Raw genomic sequence first — 16,055 nt, 5'->3', positions numbered from 1 at the left:
TGTGTGTGTGAGCTGCTCCAGCATATTGGTCATTTTTCTTCAGAGAAACAATTACAAAATCTTCTCAAATAAATTAACATGTCCAAATCAACCATAACTCTTTAAACAGAAAAAAGTTAACACTACAATTCAAAGAAAAAAGGACATAGGGAATGAGAGGGGTAAAGCATATTGATCACTTTCTTTGATATGAGTAATAACACTGTTTACTCTATGAAAGAAGTTTAGTCAATCTTCATAAAGTAAGCCAGAAAAATGTTCATAATTGCTTATTTTAAAATGCATGGTAGGACTGGAAATCACATGTCATATTAAAAGTTTTATTCCTGGAGTGCCTGGGTCGCTCAGCCGGCTAAGCAACTGATTCTTTATTCTGGTCAGATCATAATCTCAGGGTCATGAGACCAAGCCTTGCATCAGGCTTCACGCTCATCAGGAATCTGCTTGAGATTTTCTCTCTCTCTCTCTGCTCCTCCCCCTGCTCCATGTTCTCTTTCTATCTCTATCTCTCTCTCTCTCAAATAAATAAATCTTTTTTAAAATATTCCTTAATTTTTCAATTATTTGTTCAACTAATATCATTGGGTACCTATTTTGTACCTGGTGCTTTTATAGGAAATAAAATATGTACCAATAAATAAAATTTTGCTCTTGCTAATCTTATATGCTAGTGGACAAAGATAGAAGTAGATAAATTAACAAATAAATACATTATTTATCAGGTAATATTAAACACTAGAAAGGGGAAAAAAAGGTAGGTAAGTGAAAGAGGGACATTAGGGAGAGATTCCAGAGAGAGGTAACAGTAGGTACTGATGATCTTGAAAAGTGTCTGGTGTGCTGAAGAAAGAACATGAGATATAATGGTAGAGGGTTATAGATGTACTAGATCAAATCATAAAGGTGCATATTTTTCAGGGATTTTATTATGGAAAAATATACATAAGATAAAATTTACCATTTTGAAGTGTACCTTTCAGTGGCATTAGGTATGTTCATATTATTGTGCTACCATCACCACCACTCCAGAACTTTCTCATCATCTCAAACTGAAACTGTGTACCTGTTAAATAACTATTCTCCATTCCTCCCTCCCCTCCAGAACCTGGTAACCACTCTTCTACTTTCTGTATCTATGAGTTTGGCTATTCTAGGTATCTCATATACGTAAAATCATACAATAAATGTCCTTTGGGAGCTGTCTTATTTCACTTGCCATAATGTTGACTAAATTCATCCCATATTATAGCATTTGTTAGAATTGCATTCATTTTGAGAATGAATAGTATTCTATTGTATGTGTATACCACATTTTCTCATTTCATTCATCCATCAATGGATGTTTATGTTGTTAACACTTTTTGGCTATTGTGAATAACGTTGCTGTGAAACATGGTGTACAAATACCTGCTCAAGTTCCTGTTTTCAGTTCTTGTGTGTACCCAGAAGTGGAACTCATGAATCATATGGTAATTTTATGTGTAATTATATGAGTAACTGCCATACTGTTTTTCATAGCAGTTGCACCATTTTACTTTCCCATCAATAATGCAGAGGATTCCAACTTCTCCACATCCTTTCCAACTCTCAATGTTTGGGGGCTTATTGATAGTAGCCCTCCTATTTTTCTTAAAGATTTTATTTATTTATTTGAGAGAGAGAATGAGAAAGAGCACGAGAGGGGGGAGGGTCAGAGGGAGAAGTAGACTCCCCGCTGAGCAGGGAGCCGGATGCGGGAGGATCATGACCTGAGCCGAAGACAGTCCCTCAACCAACTGAGCCACCCAGGCACCCAAGAGTTACCTCATTGTGGTTTTGATTTGTATTTGCTAATGATCAGTTATGTTAAACATCTTTTCATGTGCTTATTGGCCATTTGCAAATCTTTCAAGAAAAGTTCTTTGCTTACTTTTTAAAGATTTTATTTTTTTTATTTATTTATTTTAAAGTGAGAGAGAGAGAGACCCCGTGCACGCACTTGTGAGTGGGGAGGAACAGAGGGGGAGGGAGACGGAGATGGAAAAAGAATATGAAGCAGACTTCAAATTGAGCGCAGAGCCCGATGCAGGACTTGATCTCACCACTTCAAGATCATGACCTGAGCCAAAACCAAGAGTCAGACACTTAACACTGAGCCACACAGGTGCTCCTCTTTGCTTGTTTGTTTTTCTGTTGTTGTTAATTTGTGGGGGTTCTTTTTCTATTCTGCATATAAATCCCATATCAGATATACAATGTGAAAATATTTTCTTCCATTCTGCAGGTTGCTTTTATATCCTACTTAACAGTGTCCTTCAATGCACAAAAGATTTTAATTTTGATGAAGTCCAATTTATCTATTTTTCTTTTGTTTGCTTGTGTTTTTGTGATATATCCAAGAAATCATTACCAAATCCACTGTCATGAAGCTCTTCCCCTATTTCCTTTTAAGGATTTTATGGTTTAGATTTTACAGTAGGTTTATTATCCATTTTGACTTAATCTTTGTAAAGTAAATTAATTTTTGTAATACAGTGTAAGATAAGGATCCAACTTCATTCTTTTGCATGTGGATATCCAGTTTACTCAATACCATTTGTTGAAAAGACTGCCCTTTCTCCATTAAATGGAATTAGTACTCTTATTGAAAAACCACTTGAACTTATTTGCAAGAGTTTATTTATGAGCTCTATTCTATTCTATTGATCTATATATCTGTCTTTATACTAGTATCATAATGTTTTAATTACTGCAGCTATATAGTTTGTTTCGAAATAAAGAAATGTGAGATTTCTATGTTCTTTTTCAAAATTGATTTGGCTATTGGGGTCCCCTGAAATTCCATATGAATTTTAGAATGGATTTTTCTGTTTCTGCAAAAAATGTTGTTGAGACATTGTTAGTTTGTGTATTAAATCTGTAAGACAACTTTGGGTAGTATTGATATTGTGATGGTTAATTTTATATGTCAGTTTGGGTCACAGGGTACTCATATATTTGGTCAGGCATTATTCTAGCTTCTGTAATGGTGTTTCTGGATGAGATTAACATTTGAATTGGCAAACTGAATAAAGCAGATTGCCCTCCCTAATGTGAAAGGAACGCATCCAATCAGTTGAAAGCCTGAATGGAACAAGAGCTAAGTGGGAGGATTCTCCTACTACCTGACTACCTTTTAGCTGGGACATCAGTTTCTTTCTGCCTTTGGACGTGAACTATAACTATACCACCAGCTTTCCTTTATCTCTAGTTTGCCAACTACAGATCTTGAGACTTAGCTGCCATAATTGCATGAACCAATTTCTTTCTTTTTTTTTTAATTAATTATTTCTTTTTCTTTTAGAGAGAGAGAGAAGAGAGAGATCAAGAGCAGAGGGAGGGGCAGAGGGAGAGGGAGAGAAATTCCAGCAGACTCCCTGCTGAACACAGGTTTGAGCCCAAGACCCTGAGGTCATGACCTGAGCCAAAATCAAGGGTCAGAGACTTAACAGACGGAACCACTCAAGAGCCCTGAGCCAATGTCCTATAGTCTCTCTCTCTTTCTCTCTCCTTCCCTCCCTATTTCCTGCACACACATATCCTTGTTTTGTTTTTCTGGAGAACTCCAATATAGACATCTAAACAATTTTATGTCTTCTAATCTCTGAACATAGAATATTATATATCCTGTGTTTTCAGTGTATAAGTCTTTTGCCTCCTTGGCTAAGTTTATTTACAAACATTTTATTCATTTCGATGCTTTTATAAATTGAATTATTTTCTTAATTTAGTTTTCAAATTGTTCATTATTAGTGTATAGAAATACAGCTGTTTTTTTTCTGTCTTTAATTTTTATTCTATAACATTACTGAATTTATTAGTTCAAACAGTGGTTTTTGTTTTTTCATTTTTTTTATTTCTCTTTTTTGCCTAATTACTCTGGCTAGAAATTATAGTACTATGTGGAACAGAAGGGGTGGCAGTGTGCATTTTTTTTTTCCTGATCTTATAGAAAAAGTTTTCAGTCTTTCACCACTGAGTATGATGTTTGCTATGAGTTTTTATATATAGCTTTATTATGTTGAGATAGTTTCCTTCTCTTTCTAGGTTTTTTGAGTGTTTTTATTATGAATGATCAGAATTTTGTCAAAGGCTTTTTTTGTATCAATTGAGATGATCATGTGTTTTTTTCCTTTATTCTATTAATGTGGTATTTTACTGATTTAGTTTTTTAAAAATATTTTTTTTATTTATTTGAGACAGAGAGAGTAAGAGAGAGCACAAGAGCAGGGCGAGGAGCATAGGGGGAAGCACACTCCCTGCTGAGCAAGGAGTCCGAAATAGGGCTCTATCCCTGGACTCTGGGATCATGACCTGAGCCGAAAGCAGATGCTTAACTGACTGAGCCACCCAGGTGCCCCTATACTGATTTAAATGTTTTAAATATTGAATCATCATTGCATTTCAGGAATAAATTTTTTTGGTCATGGCAAATAATTACTTTAATATGATGCTGAGTTTTATATGCTAGTATTTTGTTAGGAATCTTTATATTAATATTTATAGAGATTACTGGTCTGTAGTTTTCTTGTATGGCCCTTGTCTGTCTTTAGTATCAGGTCAATACTGGACTCATAGAATGAGTTAAGAACTATTCCATCCTCTTCAACTTTTGGAAGAGTTTGAGAAGTGTTGGTGGACAGTTTTTCTTCAGATGTGTGGTAGAATTTACCAGTGAAGCCATCTGGACCAGGACTTTTCTTATCAGAGAGGTTTTTATTACTGATTAAATGTTTTTACTAGTTATAGTTTATTTTTATTTCTTTATGATTCAGTCTTTGTAGGTTTTGTGTTTCTAAGAATGTGTCCATTTTATTTAGGTCACCCAACCTGTTAGTGTATAATTGTTTATAACCCTTTATTTCTTTTTTTTAATTTAAATTCAGTTAGTCTACATACAGTGCATCATTAGTCTCAGATGTAGAGTTCAGTAATTCATCAGTTGCATATAACACCCAGTGCTCATCATATCACGTGCCCTCCTTAATGCCCATCACCCAGTTACCCCATCCTCACACCCACCTCCCCTCCAGCAACCCTCAGTTTGTTTCTTATAGTTAAGAGTTTCATGGTTTGTCTTAACCTTTTATTTCTGTAGCATTTGTAGTAATGTCTCTACTTTCATTTTTTATTTTAATAATTTGCATTTTCTTTTTTTTCTTATCCAGTATAGCTAAAGGTTTACCAATTTTGTAGATCTTTTTGAAGAACTAACCTATGATTTTGTTGACCTATTAGTTTTCTATTCTTTGTCTCTTTTATTGTTTCCTTTCTTCTGCTTGCTTAGGTTTAATTTATTCCTTTTCTTTATTCTTTTTTTTTTTAATGCTCTTGTATGGACTTTGACTTTAACTGGGAATAAAATGTGAAGCCTTCAGAAAGTTTGAAAAGTGGAATGGCATAGTCTGACAAATTTTTTAAATGATGACTTTTGCTTTGTGCTGTAAATAGATCAGAGTGATAAAAGAGCAAAACCATAAGAACAGTTAAGAAACAATCCAGGGGGCAAAATAATTGTTTCTTGAACTGTAATGACAGCACGTAGACATTATCTTTTTTTCCTCTGTAAAACAAAACAAAACAACAACAAAACAAAATAACAAACTAAATAACAAACAAAAAAAAGGTAGTTGGTTGAGCGTGGGATGGGTTAGAAGTTCCTAGATGTTTGAGGAGAAAATAGAGATGTGCAGTGGTCCTTTGGAACAGTAAGAAAGTATAGAGACTAAGCAAGTGTAATAGGATGGCTCCGTAGAACTAAGAACCCAAGATATTAGCAATCAAAACGTTGAGACCCGACCACACTATGGAATATTTTTGATGACCCTATTATACAGCACAGGTGCATACCTAAAGTAAATGTAGAGTTAGAATAAGCAGGTTTATTGGTTGCAAATGAGTATGATGATGTAAAAGAAATGAAATATGATTAATTCTAATGAGGCATCAAGATATTCATGCTGAGTAAGAAAGTTAGAACATAATGATATTAGTTTCCTTTTGCTGCTATAATAAGTTTCTACAAACTTAATGGCTTAAAACATCACAAATTTATTATCCTACAGTTTTGGAGGTCAAAAGTCTGACTCAGGGCTCATGCTAAAATCAAAGCATAAGAAAGGCTGAGTTTCCTTCTGGGAGGCTCTAGAGAAACCAATTCCTTCTGATTTTTGGCTTCTAGAGGCTGCTTACATTCCTTAGCTATTGACACTCTTCCTCCATTTTCAAAGCCATCAGTAGAGGTAGGCTTTATCATGTCTCATTACTGACATATTCTGCTCCCTTCTTCTCCTTTTTAAAAACACTTGTGTTTACATTAGGTCCACCCAGATCATCCAGAATAATTTCTTCATCTTGGGGTCTTTAACAAATCACATCTGTTAAGTTCCTTTTGTCATGTAAAATAATATATTCACAAGCTGCAGAGATTAGGACATGAACATTTTTCTGCCTATTAGAGTGATGAAGTAAAGATAAGTGAAAAAATAGTAGGAGGAATGGATTTTAAGACCCAGTGATTTGGGAAGATTGTTAGAGTATGATTCTTATAAGGAATGATCTAGTGTGGCTGAGGCTGTTTCCTAATATCTGTTTTCTGTTATTATTTCTCGGCACACAGCTGGACATACTTTCAAGCCTCCCTTGCAGGTAGAAGTAGCCTTATGACTGAGCTCTGGTCAATGGAACATTAGTAAAATTGGTGTATATCATTTTTAATTCTGGTCCACAAAGTCGTCCTGTACGTGTTCATTCTCTTTTCCCTCTGATGTCTGGGGGAAAAAAAAAGTACTATTTACAGAAAAAAAATTAAAATTAAATAGAATTAAAGATTCAAGTCCTCAGTCACACTAACCATATTTCAAGTGCTTAATAGCTAAATGTGACTATTAACTACAGTATTGATCAGTTTAAATATAGAATAGTTGCTTTACTGCAGAAAGTTCTACTTGTTAGTGCTGGATTAAAGGAAGGCAAAGACACAAAAAGGAAGAAACCCAGTTCCCTAGTTGGCTGCATATAGAAACTCATCCCCACTCTTGACTGACATTGGGCTAGTCTGGGATCAATAAGTAAAATTTTCTTGTGTTCACTCAGAGAGATTTTGCATTCTTTATTATAGCTCTTAGCACTCTAACACAGCTAGAAAGAAAAGAGATGAGATGGTAGACATTATGCTGCACCACACAGATTTCCTTTGGGAAATAACAGACTTATTAACCTAGTTAATAAGACTGAGGAAATATAAAGGCCTGAGTCTCTTGCCCCAATTTTCAGACATAGTGGAGAGTCACTTGAGACATCCCTTGAGATTACATGACAGCTTTCTTTCTCCTTCTGCCCATTCCTACTTACTTTCCTTCCCTTCTACAGGTGTTTCTGTTTTGTTGTGTCATTTTCAAGAGTACTCACTAATAGACCTCCTGCTTGCTAACCACCACCTCAGGGTCTGATTCCTGGGGAACACAACCTACAACAATTGATATTGGTATTGGGTCAAGAAAGCAGATGCTGGAATAGGATATAAGAATTGCATCACCTGCCACCTAGGTAATTAATAAGGGCCCCATCAATGGTGGTAGATGAAGCACAGAGAAACCTTGTTTCTAGTTGATGGTTCAGTTGTTAAAACTTTCACCAGTAGTGAATTGAAATGGTATATTGTTGAAAGTGAATGCATTAGCAGGTATCAGACATTTGAGGAAAATGGCAGGGAAAGTAACTATAAAGATAATATTAGGTGGCTATGGTTGAGTTTGCTTGATGCTTTGAAGTAGAGATAAGGAATAGCTGACTGTACCATAGCTAAAATCTAGGACTGAAATTCTAGAACACCATTAGTAGCATACAAAAATTTTCTCATCTTTTGCAGTAAAAAGGCAGATTTGGCTTAAGATCAAGTCCAGGACTTAATTATAAGAATACCCACACTTCCAAGAAGTTTGAACTCTTAAGCAAGATCTGAATTGGGAAATATTGAACCCCTAATAAATAGAGTAGAAACATTTTGACTGATCCTATCACCCCTGGAAAAAAAATCCTCATTTCCTTATCTCTTAAACTCCCTGAGCCTGTGGAAATAGTCTACTTCTCTCTATGAAGACTAACACTCCCCTTTCTTCAAAGACATCATACATCCTTCCCCAATTAAGACAACATTACTTCTCCTCAAGATCTGTCTCAGTATGCTATGCTCTGTACCGGCCATAGGCCAATAATTAGAGTTCATAATCTGGCCAACATAATCTGTCCAAAGGCATGCTGGGTCTGATTAGAGAGGAAAGAGACTATACCCTCAAAGGAACTGCAGGACTCAGCTGGCATATATTAGCAGGAGCCAAGGCAGTATGCATGAGACTAGAATCTGAAAGTGCTAGATCAAGTACAGTGGGTTGGAAAAAGAATAGTTTGTTGGTTTGGGGGCATCTTCCAGATCATAGGATTATACACACTGGCAAAGTCCTCAGGAGATGGCACACTCTACTGGAATCATGGAAAAAGCAACAACTTATATAAAGTAGATAGACATTCCAGACAGCTGTGGCAATTAGCAGAAGAAAGGATTAGAAGACTTAGAAAGTTGGCTTGCCTAACCATATGTACTATATAAGGCTGGAGAACCCACCAGAGGACTCTATTCCACAGGAGGGCCTAGAAGATATATAATTTACCAGAGCAATAAGGAAGGCCTTGGTGGGAGTGGCATTGGCATCACTCAGAAGTACATTGTCAGCTCCCCTCCATAATCCAGGCTTGGTGGGAAAAGTTGCCATTAAGAATTGAGTTCATTGATAGCAAGAAGGATGATAGTTTCCTTGTGAATTTGAAGCTATTTTTCAGTTCTTAACCTGGATGGAAGGCACAACACAAGTGTAATTGGTAATGATGTTCCCAGTCCCCTAGAAAGAGCCATTTACTTAAATGATAGGAAAAGGGAAATGTCAAAACATTTCAAAGATATTTGGACATAGAGTCCAAGAATCAAAGTATTATTATGCCTCCTTGTTAGAAAGCATAGAAGGTGTGAATAATAAAAGGAATCCTGACCCAGGTTTGAATAACAGTGGGCCACTGAGTCCATAATCTATCTACTTTTTAAAGTACATATATTTTGCATATATATATACTAACTTATTTAACCTTTGTTACAGTGAAGTCTGAAGAGATCCAGAAAATCTGAACTTCCATTATAATATCACATTGTTTCATTATATTGATGACATGAAAATCAAATTAAAGTGCACAAAGTGGTTCTTCCAAATGGCTAAAACATTATATGGCTTGCCAAGACTAATGCGCTATAGAGGGTAGAGGTAAAACCTTAAAAAATTTCAGATGACTGTCATATCAATAACATTTTTATGGGTCTAGTGATTGGTGTCATGCCAGGTTATCCTCTCAAACATAAAGGACAAATTATTGGTATGTTACCTCTCCATGCAAAAGAAGAAGCTCCATGAAAGATAGGCCTGGTAGACCCTTCAGGTTCTGTTCTTCAAGTAGTATATTCTCTACAAAACTTGGAATATTGCTCTGTCTCATATAATGGATGATTTTAAAAAGGCTGCCAGTTTGGGGTAGCAATTTGAGCAAGAACCTTCAGCAGTTCTAGGATGTGATGTGGTTAGGCACCTTGACTTTCTATAATAAAGATATTAGTGTCAGGAGATGATGTAGCCCATTGAAAGCAGAAGAACTACTGAAGATGAACAGAAACACAATCAGAGGGCACAGAATGCTGCAATAGTTTCCAAAATGCCTCTCCTTCAGCTCACTCCTCTGCTCATGTTAGTGATCCCTAATGATTATGAGGAAGAATAGCTTAAGCTTGTTTCACAGATTCATCAGTTCATATTGAGGATACAAGCTAAAAAATGGTGGCCAACTCTTTTGCAAACTATCTAGGCATCACCTTGAAAAAAAATGGGGAAATAAAAATTCTAGTAATGGTGCAGAACTTCAGGTACTGAACCTAGTTATCTATTTTGTTTGAAAACATAAGCAGTCTAAACACACACACACACACACACACACACACACACACACAAGTAATCTTAGTTTAGACAATATGAAGACTTGAGGGCAGTGGAAAATGGTTTGGTAAGTCATCAGAGATATGTAATGACAAAAAGTGGAAGATTAAAGATAAGGAGTTCTGGACTAGAGGTAGGTGAATGGCCATGTAGGAGAGGACAAAAAGTGTGAAGGTCTCATGTATCTCATGTTAACGCCCATCAGAGATTAACAACATGGTATATAAAATGATTTTTCTGCTTTCCTCAAGGACCATCTCTCAACAGACACTCCAACATAGGCACAGTAAGTATGTTAGTAGCTATGTTAGCAAGGATAGAGTCTGAACTCTTATCAAGTCTGATCTAGGTACTGCCACCACTGAATGTACAACCTATAATCAACAGAGACCAATGTCAAGTCTACAATATAATCCCATCCTTCGATGAGACTACCCAGGCACTTTGTGGTGAGTTAGCTACACTGGTCTCCTCTACTCAAAAAGTCCAGCAATTTCCTTTGGATAAATAGACACATATTCTGTATGTGGGTTTCCTTTCTTACATGTAAAACCTGGGCAAGTACCACATTTTTATAACTATGGAGTATCTGATCTACTCCCATGGATCTAACATACTATCATGTGAGACCAAGGGATCCACCCTACAGCAAAAGAGGTGTGGGCATAGGCTGATGACATACTCCAATACCCAGATGCTTTTGGTCTGATAGAAGATTGAGTGGTCTGTTGAAGTCACCACTGAAGCACTAGCTTGAAAATGATATTTTGTAAGGACAGGACAAGGTGCCATTCTACAAGACACTGGATACAGTTTGATCAAAGAAGAGGGTTAAATAGTGCTTTGACACCAATAGTTAGAATACATAGGTCTGAAAACCAAATAGAGGAAACAAGAATGACACTGCTTAGCTTTTCTTTCTGGTGACTCATTTCCTATAGGGAGAACCCTCATTAGCAGATAAATCAAGAGTTCCTTTCAACTATAACCCATTGCTGCTGCCTGAATACTTTGGACTCTTTAAGTGAAAGAACCAGAAGGCAAGAAGAGGAATCGTCATCTTGGCAAAAAGATAATCATGATTGTCCAAAGTAAGTAAGATACTATTGCATATGTGGCTAGAAAGGGGTATGTTTGACACCCATGTGATTCATTTGACATTTCTTCATACTCCCTTCATACATTTTGAAGGAAAATGGACAATAACCAGCAACATTGTCTGAAAATAGCATAGTGATCAGTGACTCAGAATTCTTAGGAATGAGAGTATGATTAAGTAACCAGATAAGCCACAAAGACCACCAAAGCTGTAGCTGAGGCTGAAGAAAATCTAGTTTTTGCTCTGAGAACAGCTTCGGCAGAGAGTGCTGTAGTTCTTATTAACCTTACTCTTTTGTTCCTAAAATCAAGGCCCATAAGAATCCTAGAGGAGGAGCTGGTCCCAGAATATATACAGAGAAGTTGATTTGAGTAAAGCACATGTTCATTGCTGTGGATGCTATAATGACCACCCATGTCACCTTTCCAGAAACAAGGCCCTCAGCTTCTGAGAGTATTTTCAGAAGAACCCTGAGCTATCAGCCATTTTGGGAATATGCTCAGCAGTAGAGAACTTCACCAGAAGTTATGCCCCTGCCTAGAGAAGCCCATATCCGATGACTCTACCCTCAGATTGGCACAAATCTTAAAGATGGTATCTTCTTCATAACTGCCTGCTGAATCATCTGAATTTTCTCTTAAGACTGTATTTACAGCTCAGAGTGCCTGGGTGCCTCAGCTGATGAAGCATTTTGGCTCAGGTCATGATCCTGGGGTCCTGGGATTGAGCCCCACATCAGGTAGTCTGTTTCTCCCTCTCCTCCCTCTCGTGCTCTCAGTCACTCTGTCTCAATCTCTCAAATAAGTAAACATCTTTAAAAAAAGTAAAAAATCTTTTAAAAAATTTTAAAAAAGACTATACTACAGCTCAACCATTTCTGCTGTAGTCCTATTATCTTAATTCCCTTTTGTAGTTGTTGATCTCAAGAGCATTCCTTATAAATGCCCTCACACTAATCTCTATCTCAGAGTTTTTACCTAAGGTATCCAAACTATAACAATAGGTGTCAAAAAATGTTATGCTTGAAATTGAGATTGTAAGTCAGACCATGGAAGTGCGTGGTTAAGGTAGACTGTGGATCAGTATAGGAGAGGTGGCCAAAGATTTGAGAGGCCAGAATGATGCAAAGATCATCTTCATGGAAATTGATTCACCAAATATTTTGATAATAGTGTTGGAGAAAACATTAGTGCACCAGGTACCCACATTTTCAAGGAATTGAGAGGTAGAAGAGGGTTTTATGGAAAATGATGTGTGAGTGACCATAGCAAGAGTATATAATTATTACTATAGTCTGATGGCACGAGTAGAGAGGATACTGGAACAATAACCTAGAAATCACTATGGGAGATGGTAGGAAAGAAACATGCTACACTTAAGAGAACCCTCAGGGAGATCAATCTTTCAGTTAGAAATAAAAAAGGAACATTCAGAAAGAAAGTTCAGGATATGTGAAGTTTTTCTTCAAGGCTACTTGAAGCAAAAGGTAAGGCCCTTTTATATAGTACTTGGTAAGGCCCACTCCTACTAGTGGGCCTTACCTACTAACCTATACAGATCTTAGATATAAAGAATTGAGTCTGTTTCCCAATGATTCCAGGTAAAAACTAATGCATTTGTAATTTTGTATTTCATTGTATGAGGCTATACAATGTGCTGTAGGTGTTCAGAATTTTTGTTTTTGGTTAGCTGACTAGGAATGCTTAGCTAAATTGCTTGAATTAGTGACTATATATCTTGACATGGTATAGCTATAATCAAAGGCACAGAAAATTCAACTGCAAAAGTAATATTATTACATAAGACAGACCATATACAAAATTTGTTATAATGTTTATCCTGTGAGAATCTGAACCATGGAACAACCATGTGAAAATTGGTTTTAATTGCTATACCTTTAAAATTATTATTCAGTGAAGGTGGAACTTTTATTAAATGTAAGAACATCTGAAGGTAAAAGCACATTTTTGCCCTTTTCAGAAATTATTAGATTTGCTTCCAATTATTTCACATTTTTATACCATTTAAAAACTAGACAAAATTTCAAATGCTCAGTATAATTTTACAAAATGAACAATGACAAAGAAGAGTATGCTGTTCTTTTTAGTTATGATTTACATACCCAATACTTCCAGGACCATATTTCCAACTTGTTTTCTCCTAGTTATACTGCAATAGGTCACTCATTATCAACATTTTCAAAATAAAACTACTTCTATTAACTCTTCTTTCTGTAGAATCTTCAATTACTTTCCAAAATGAGTTTTTTTTTTTTCCTTCCTGGAAACAGCAAGATTTCACTTCCTAGCATTTTTTGCAGATACCTATGGCCATGTGACTGAATCTTGTCCAAAGGAATATAGATGAAAGGAATATATACCACCTCTAAGTTTGGTGCATTTATTTTTTTAAAGATTTTATTTATTTGACAGAGAGAGACACAGCGAGAGAGGGAACACAGCAGAGGGAGTGGGAGAGGGAGAAGCAGGCTTCCCGCCGAGCAGGGACCCCGATGCAGGGCTTAATCCCAGGATCCTGGGATCATGACCTAAGCAGAAGGCAGATGCTTAACGACTGCCACCCAAGCGCCCCAGTTTGGTGCATTTAAAAACTCCCACCCAATCCTCAATTCTCTCAGTGTCTGACTTTGTGAGCTAGAGGCAGAGAATCCAAAAAACATCTCTGAGACCATGGAGATAAAGTAGCTGAAGATGAAAAGAACCTGTATCCTTGAATCAGAGCATAACTAAGTCACCCCAAAATTCCAGCATTGTTTTGTTATATGAGTCAAAAATAAACATCATCAGTATTAGTCAATGAGATTTTTGTGATTTTATTTTTTATAGCAGTTCATCTTCCCTTCCCCAGCTATATACTTCTATTCTACCTGACATTCCTATTTCTATGATGGCCACCATAGCATATCAGATACACAAAGACTGAGAAGAGGAGCAGATGCAGTAAGTATTCCCAATCAATTCTTCCCTCTCAGTCACATAATCTAATTAATTACTGAGATAATATTGTTAATTCTATTGCTACACTATTTCCTTCTTTGTCCCCATATCTTTAGTATTCTGCCTAAAGAAGTCCAAACTTTTTTTTCTCCTGTTTTTTTTAATTTTTTGTTATGTTAATCACCATACATTACATCATTAGTTTTTGAGGTAGTGTTACACGATTCATTGTTTGTGCATAACACCCAGTGCTCCATGCAGAACGTGCCCTCCTCAATACCCATCGCCAGGCTAACCCATTCCCCACCCCCCCCAGAACCTTCAGTTTGTTTTTCAGAGTCCATCATCTCTCATGGTTCGTCTAGAAGTCCAAACTTTTTAATGAGCACCTAAACATATGAATATATATTCCCCAAAATTACCCAGAAATTACCTTTATCAGCATTATTCTCTGTGATAATACAACCTTAATTATTCTATTATTAAAATGCCCCATCATCTCTTTGACTCTTTGAGATGGTCACAATATCCCATCTACTGAATCTACTGGGAATTTGTTCTTTGTATATATTTGATAACAGTGTTGGAGAAAGCATTAGTGCACCAGGCACCCATAATTTCAAGGAATTTAGGGTTAGAGGAGGGTATTATGGAAACTGATGAGTGAGTGATCATAGCAAGAGTATATAATTATTAGTATAGTCTGATGGCATGAGTAGAGAGGATGGTGGAACAATAACAATATATATCTAGCTAGCTAGCTAGAGAAATGAATATAAACCATGCTTAAAAGTAAATGACTCATGGGGCGCCTGGGTGGCTCAGATGGTTAAGCATCTGTCTTCAGCTCAGGTCATGATCCCAGGTTCCCGGGATCGAGCCCCGCATCGAGCCCCTCATTGGGCTTCCTGCTCAGCGCGAGGCCTGCTTCTCCCCCTCCCTCTCCTTCTCCCCCTCCCTCTGCTTCTCCCCCCGCACATATTCTCTCTCTCTCTGTATCTCGGTGTCTCGATTGAATAAATTAAAAAAATCTTAAAAAAAACGTAAATGACTCATTCCTCACCTTCTTTATGAGATCCTCCCATATTTTTCTTTTTTCCATATTTTTCCTATTTATAATTAACTTTTGCATTTATTACAAATGCACTATACTACCGTATTTCTAGTAATAATAGGCTTTGCTTTCATTTTTATAGAGCTGTATCAGATTTCTATTGCTGTATAACAAGTTATCATAAACTTTTTGAAAGCCACAATTTATTACATCACAGTTTGTAAGTCAGAGTCATACATAGCATGACTGGGTTTCTCTTCAGTTTATCACGAGATTGAAATCAAAATATTGGCCAGACTGAGTTCTCATCTTGAGGCTCTGGGGAAAAATTTGCTTCCAAGATCACTTTTGCTGTTGCCAGAAATCTGTTCCTTGTGATTGTAGGACTGAGGCCTTGTTTCCTTGCTATATAGACCCCTGCATCTTCATTAAATTGAATCATTCACATACTTCAACTCTCTGACTTCCTCTTCTACCAGCAGCTGGAGAAAACTCTGCTTTCAGAGGGCTTATGTGATTAGGATAGGCATAACTGAATAATATTCCTTTCTTAAAGTCAGCTGTGCCAAGTAATATAAACTAATCACAGAAGAAAATTCATTATGTCATAGTCCTGAGGATTATTTAGAGCATGTACATCAGGGAGAGGAAATCATGGGAGCATATTAGAATTCTCTAATTTCTATTTCAAAAAACTTACAGTTAAAAAAGCAATTCTGGAACCACCAAGTCATTGAATTTTAGCCTCACTAAATTATAGGTTAGGTATAGCAAGAATTACTATTATCTGTCTCATAGGTAAATAACAAGAGATTCAAAATATTTAAGCAGTGTGACCATATTCTTGCAGTTACAGTGGGTATGAATACAGATAGAAATATTTTAACTAGAAGTCC

The sequence above is a fragment of the Zalophus californianus genome, chromosome 2 (genome assembly GCF_009762305.2).
Source record: "Zalophus californianus isolate mZalCal1 chromosome 2, mZalCal1.pri.v2, whole genome shotgun sequence".
In the NCBI taxonomy this organism is placed as follows: domain Eukaryota; kingdom Metazoa; phylum Chordata; class Mammalia; order Carnivora; family Otariidae; genus Zalophus; species Zalophus californianus.
Note: the sequence above shows the minus strand (reverse complement) of the source record.